This window comes from Gossypium raimondii, chromosome 2 (genome assembly GCF_025698545.1).
Source record: "Gossypium raimondii isolate GPD5lz chromosome 2, ASM2569854v1, whole genome shotgun sequence".
In the NCBI taxonomy this organism is placed as follows: domain Eukaryota; kingdom Viridiplantae; phylum Streptophyta; class Magnoliopsida; order Malvales; family Malvaceae; genus Gossypium; species Gossypium raimondii.
The window spans coordinates 7,260,610-7,267,080 of record NC_068566.1 but is presented as its reverse complement, the minus strand read 5'-3'; the positions used below and the strand labels follow the sequence as shown (position 1 = coordinate 7,267,080).

Genomic DNA, 6,471 nt, shown 5'->3' with positions numbered 1-6,471 from the left:
AAATTACATTGTGAGAAAGATGACTTACTTCAGTAGATAATCTAAATGAGCCCGTAATCCCATAAAAGAATCAAAGTGAGCATTTGATTCAAATACTAAGAAGGATTATTATGTCGTTTACAGTTCCAATTGGGGAGATGACTAGTCTTGGCTATCGGAGCAGTTGACTCTACGAGTAGAGACATAGATGTATTCATTGGTAGAATGATACATTGGATTGGACCCAAGATGAATTAATTCTGAATGTGTTTGTGAATTAATTTACTTATGACGTTCATGGTGTGTTTTACCTAAATCCTGAGTTAGTCACTGACCATTTGTATGCAACTTATGTGCTTTGATATAAATAGAGGCTTATGCTCTAAAGATGATCGAGCCCATAGCTGGTATGTTGGGTACATGACTTGTGTATGGCATGGATTTATTAGCAATAGTGGAATTCATTGCTCAATTAAAGATTGATAAATATGGAACGTGGTAACGGGTTGCTTGTCCTCAAATGAGAAATTTATCAAAGTCATTTGTTGACAATGATCATATTAATCATTAAGAAGACACAATGGTGACAGTGGGATAAAATAGGATTATATTGAGTGAACAGATTTGACTCAAAAGAATATCAATGATATCATATGAGGGTAACACACACATGACGAGGTCATTGGACAAAGCACTTGGAAGAATTGCTTTCGTAAAGAGTATACAATAAGAAGGTTTCAATTATGGTAATTATTATGGACTGACTAATTGTGTATGTCCGATTGGTCCCTCTGGTAGCTCAAAAAAAGCTCGATCAGACTGCATTTGAATCAGAAGAAAATTCTACAACTTTGGGAATAATTTAATTGTGTCAATTTATTCGATGTGGAATTAAATTAGGTGGTCATGACAATTCTTCAAATAAAGAATTTGATTAAATAATTTTCTTGAAAAATTAATTTGGAAAATCTAAGTGATTTTTGGAAAATTATTTTGATCAAGTAAAATTAAATTAATCAAATATTAAATTAATATGATATTTTTGGAAGTTAATTTTCATGATAGAAAATTGGCCCAATGGGTAATTGAATTTGTAATACCCCAAAATTACTACGAAAGAAAGTAAGATAATATTCTTGATATAGTAAAATAAGGAAATAAAGTGATAAAAGGGTAATTTTGAGTTATGTCAACATTGGGAAGTATATTATGACATATTATTCAAAATGATTAAATCACAAAAATTAAGAAAATTTTTGTTGCCCAATAGTAAATACTCAAAACTTGAGGGGTTAAAGTGTAAATATGAAAAATTTGAAGGACCAATAGTGTAAATATTTTAAGGGTGGAATAATCTAGAAACTAAGGGAAATGGATGAATTAGGACCAAATTGAAAAGGTTAAGAATTTTGAGGGACTAAATTGTAATTTTACCAAATTAAGTGATGACTCAAGGATGGAATTTCAAAAGATTATAAAGGGCAAAATGGTCAATTAAAAGGAGAGAGAATTCTAGAAGGTAATGATGATATTGGTGATATTTTTAATTAATTAATTAGATAAATGTTATTTAATTAATATTTTATTAAGATTTTTAGTATTATTTTATTATTAAATGATTAATATAAAAGGGAGGAAAGATGATGAGAAATCATCTTCTTTCCCATGCAACCAACGTGGGGAGAGATGAAAAGAAAGAAGTTTTCCTTTCTTTACAATTTGGTCCTCCCACAAAAAATTCACCATTTTCACTTAGAAATCAAAGAAATTTTCATAGCCACCAAGAGAGAAAATTGATAAGGAGACTATGGAGAGCTATAATATCAAGTTAGATTCAAGAAATAGAGGCTGGAGGAGAGAGAAAATCAAGTTAAAGATTGAAATCAATAGCACAAGGTAAGAACATCAAGATTTTAATATACTTTTGAGTTTGATATTATTGAAAAAGTAGGAAATTAATGTTAATGTAGAGTTTCATTATATAAGGTTATATGTTCTTGTTATGTTAGTAAAGGAAAGTAAGTGAAAGTGATGGAAAATATTGAAGAGAAAGGAAAGGAAGGTGCTATAAATTTAATTATCAACATTTTACACTAAAACAATTTTGAGACAACAACAATGAGTCCGACTTTGAAAATTTACCAAAATCGTAGAAATTGAATTAGAGGATGAAAAAATATGGAATTAAATTTTATTGAGTCTAGTTTCTCATAGAAGAAACGATGTAAGCAATGGAATTATAAATCATGAGTTATAATAAATTTTGTGAGATAAGGTTAGAATAATTTGAATCCTTTATTCGATTTTGGAAAATCATTAAAACTTTTGTAAAAATAATTTTGAGTTATAATTTATATTATTAGAATCTTTAATGAGTCTATTTTAAATAGAAAGAAACGAAAACACCATTTGAATTCTGTACAATGAGATAATTCATTTTTAGTTGAGTGTGGTCAGAACTATCAGACTGCATAACAGGGTAAACTTTAAAGAATAAACTGTGCTATTTGGATAAACCAAAAATTCTAAAAATTTTATGGTAAGAATATTTGTGAGTCTAGTTTCAGGGAAAATTAACGGTTCTTAATTTGGAGTTCTTTATCTCTAGATAAAAATAATTTAGTGATACTGACTTGGATAGATAACTTCAATTATGCATAAGGGTGAATAAAGAAAATATAGAAAATGTTTTTCTAAAAGTGTTAAGTACACTAAGGATGTGGAATGGAGAGGAGGAGGAGGAAAATTAAGTGTGTATATATATATGAATGATTTGTGTATAATTGGTTATATGATCGATTATAATCGATAAACGTGGAAATAAAAATGATGCTTACTTTTGTATATTATTAATCATGGTTTAAGCTCATATGGGAAAATAAAGTTTCATAGTATGTATGTATGATATATACGGTATATGATTTAGTATGAAGTAATACCATGAATGGTATAATCGATAAACATTGAGTTAAATGGTGAATACGTATTAGTATTGAACTTAACGATATTGAATTGTACGTGAATTAAATGGAAGCTTCTAGTGATATGATTTGAATTAAAAGAATTATTGTGCTACTGAATTGTATATTGGATTGAGAAATTGATTTGAATTGTGAATTGAATAAAATGGAAATGAAGCATTGAATTACATGAGTAAGTATTGAGTCTCGTAGGCCCTATTTATTATGAATATAATATTTCAAGGATATGTTGTAAGAATTACAAAAGCACGTTAATAATTTAAAAAGTTTTAATTCGGATGGAATATTGTAACTCAGTTTAATACGTATACAAGTGTATGTGTTCTAGTAATGCCTCGTGCCCTATTTCGGCATCTAATACGGGTAAGAGGTGTTACAGAATTTGAAAATTGGACCTAATATCATAAATTGGGCTTGAAAGCCCAAAATAAAGACCAAGACCCAAAAACTAGTCGAACCGGGCCGATGGTCCAATCGGTGGCTAGATCAGACCGGTCGGGTCATCATTGACCCAGATCGAAATGATAGTAGCTGAACCGACTCAAGATGTTGTACGGGTGTTGCATATGCATCATTGGACACGACGGTGCTGGCAGCGTCCCGGTGGCTGGCGACGGTTGGTCATCGGTGGTTGAGCAGTGGAAGAGTTATATTCCTACTGGGACACTACCAGAGAATTATTTGATTTCAGATTAATTATTCCAAAAATAATGTTATTATAGTAGTTTGATATTAAATTTAATTTTATACTTATCTTAATAGTATTTTATTAATTTAATACTAAAGTGATTATCTGAATATTAAATTAAATTTAATGTTTATCGTGATAAATATTTTATTATTTTAATAAGATTTAATATTAAATTTAATCTAATAAATATTAGATTAAATTTAATATTAAAGTGATTAAGTTTAATCATAGTTGAACTCTCTAAACTCTCCCTATATAAAGAGAGCCTTGGGTCATTATTTGACACACACTTGAATTCAAAAGAGTTGTAGAGGGAAAATTCTGTAAAGAGATTATTCCGGAAAATTTCTAGAGATATTTTTTATTTACAACTTGACCCAAAAGTTAAAAGAAATTGCAAACTTACCCCATTGGTAATTTTTTTAAAAAATTTTCTGATTCGAAGCGAGCCCACACTCAGTAGACGTGAGCTTAAGGATAACAGAGAAGACAACTCGGTCGAAGCACTCATCCTAAACGAATCGAAAATGTACAATTTTGATTAAGTGTTTATTACTTTAAATATCACAATCAAGATCTTGTTTTGGAAAAAAAATTAGAATTCTGGTTTTTCTAATAAATTTATTTCCCCTGCGTTTTCCAAACCCATTTTCCCAACAAAAACTTCCTAGATCCTTCAACTTAGGAGACAACTTTTTCTGAAAAAATAGGCTACATTCTGTAGTCAAGGCTAAAATTTCAAATTCCCCAAGCTTTCTTTTCTTAGACAGAAATTCCTTCATAGCTTTTGCATAGTTTAACATTTGCTCCAAAGCTTTCGCCAACAGAATGTTGATACGTAGTTGTTTCAACACATCCAACATTCTCTTAAATTAAGTATCATGTTGTTGCTTATTTTGCTGGAGTCTTGGACTGGATAGCTCTTCTGAGGTAATATATCTACATGTAACGAAGGAGTTAGCTTATCAGAATTCACTAGTTTAGATTTTACCTCTTCAGAATTTTCAAAGTCTGGTTTCTCTGGTGTAGGAATTTCAACTGTTGGTTGATTTTCCTCTTTCTTAGGAGGTTCATCTTCAACCTCAACTTCCTTAGATTCCAAAGTCCTTTTGCTTCACAAAATGACCATTTTGCAATTCTCCTTACCCGATTTTCTTAGGTTTTCCATGTCACTGGGCGAAGCTCATTGTGGTCAAATTCAAAGTTCATTGGCTAACTGCCCCATCTGGTTCTCCAAATTTCCCAAAGTTGCATCATTCTTCACCATGTATGCTTTTAATAAGTTCTCAAGATTATTAGAAGACTCGATTGGCAGAAGATTTTTTATGTTGCTTGCTACAACACCTTAGGGTTTGCTTCTAAGCCTATTAGCTAATTGTCCTACCTGATTTTCCAGATTCTCCAATGTTGTTTTTTGGCCTTGAATCAAGGCATCATTTTTAGCGATGTATTCCTTCAACAAATTGTCAAAATTATTAGAAGGTTAAACTTTTGGAGGTTTTTGAACTTGTTGATTGAAACCAAGAGGTTGATTTGCTCTATGCTGCATGTAATTGTTGTTCGATCCTCCTTCTTGGTAGTGGATTGGTGGCTGAGCTGCAACATAATTTAAACTGTTAGTAGTAAACAGTTTCAACATTGAAGAGATAGAAGATACCTAAGCTGAGAGTGAAGTAAGAGTATCTACTTCATGTACTTCAGCTACTCGTCTTCCTGAAGCAGCTTGATTGTCGACCATTGGTAATTGTTACTAGCTATTCTCTCGATGATTTTATAAGCCTCATTATAAGACTTCGATAAGAGAGCACCATTCACAGAAGCATCTACCACTAACCTTGTGTGTATATTGAGACCATTATAAAATGTCTCTAACTGGATGTAATGTAGAATCCCATGATGAGAGTATCTACGAAGTAACTCATTGAATCTTTCTCACGCCTCATATAGAGACTCATCATCCATATGCTGAAAAGTGGTGATCTCGTTCCGCAACTTAGCATTTTTGCTAGGTGGAAAATAATTTACTAGAAATCGTTCAGATAATTCTTGCCAAGTAGATATTAAGTTGGATGGCAACAAATTAAGCCATGCTCGTGCTTGATCTCGCAACGAGTATGGAAACAACTTCAACTTCAATGTATCTTTAGTTACACTGGCCATCTTGAAGGAATCGCTCACCTCTATAAACATTCGAAGGTGAAGATGTGGATCTTCTATGGGCATTCCACTAAATTGGTTTATTGTTTGAAGCATTTGAAACATCACAGGCTTCAATTCAAACTGTGGTGCCTCAATCTCCGGTCTCCTAATTCTCGAATTTAACTCATTAAGACATGGTATAGCGTACTGCATTATAGCTCGATCCCTATCATCAGCAATAAGGATTGAATTATGAGCATTAACAACTCCATTCCCTTGAACGTTGTTTTGATTTTCATGGTCCAGTTCTTCCGCTTGTCTCTGGGCTAATCTTTCTCGTCTTCTTTGTTTAGATGCCCGTTCAATTTTAGGGTCTATAGAGAGTAAATCGATGATTGGATCTATGCTCATAAAGACCTGAAAAGAAAGACATAAAAAATAAAGAATAAAAAAATAATTAAATAAGAAAAAATGAAAATAATTAATAAACCAAATTGTAAGAAATAATTTCACAAAAAATGATTAAGGGAACAGTCTCCGGCAACAGCCTCAAAAACTTGTAATACGTGGTTTGTGTAAGTGTTCACAATCATTATCAAGTAATAAGTAAGTATAAGAGTTATCGTCTCCATAGGGACTGTATGAGTTAATCAATATTTTGTAAAATTAAAGTTAATAATT

General features: G+C 31.6%; 1 non-coding gene across 1 annotated transcript; it reads left to right on the top strand.

Moving 5' to 3' along the window:
• The first annotated feature begins 5,539 nt into the window (after positions 1 to 5,539).
• On the top strand, positions 5,540 to 5,646 carry LOC128039491 (small nucleolar RNA R71). Its single transcript, XR_008193993.1, has one exon. It is a non-coding gene; the product is annotated as a small nucleolar RNA R71 (small nucleolar RNA).
• Positions 5,647 to 6,471: the final 825 nt, after the last annotated feature.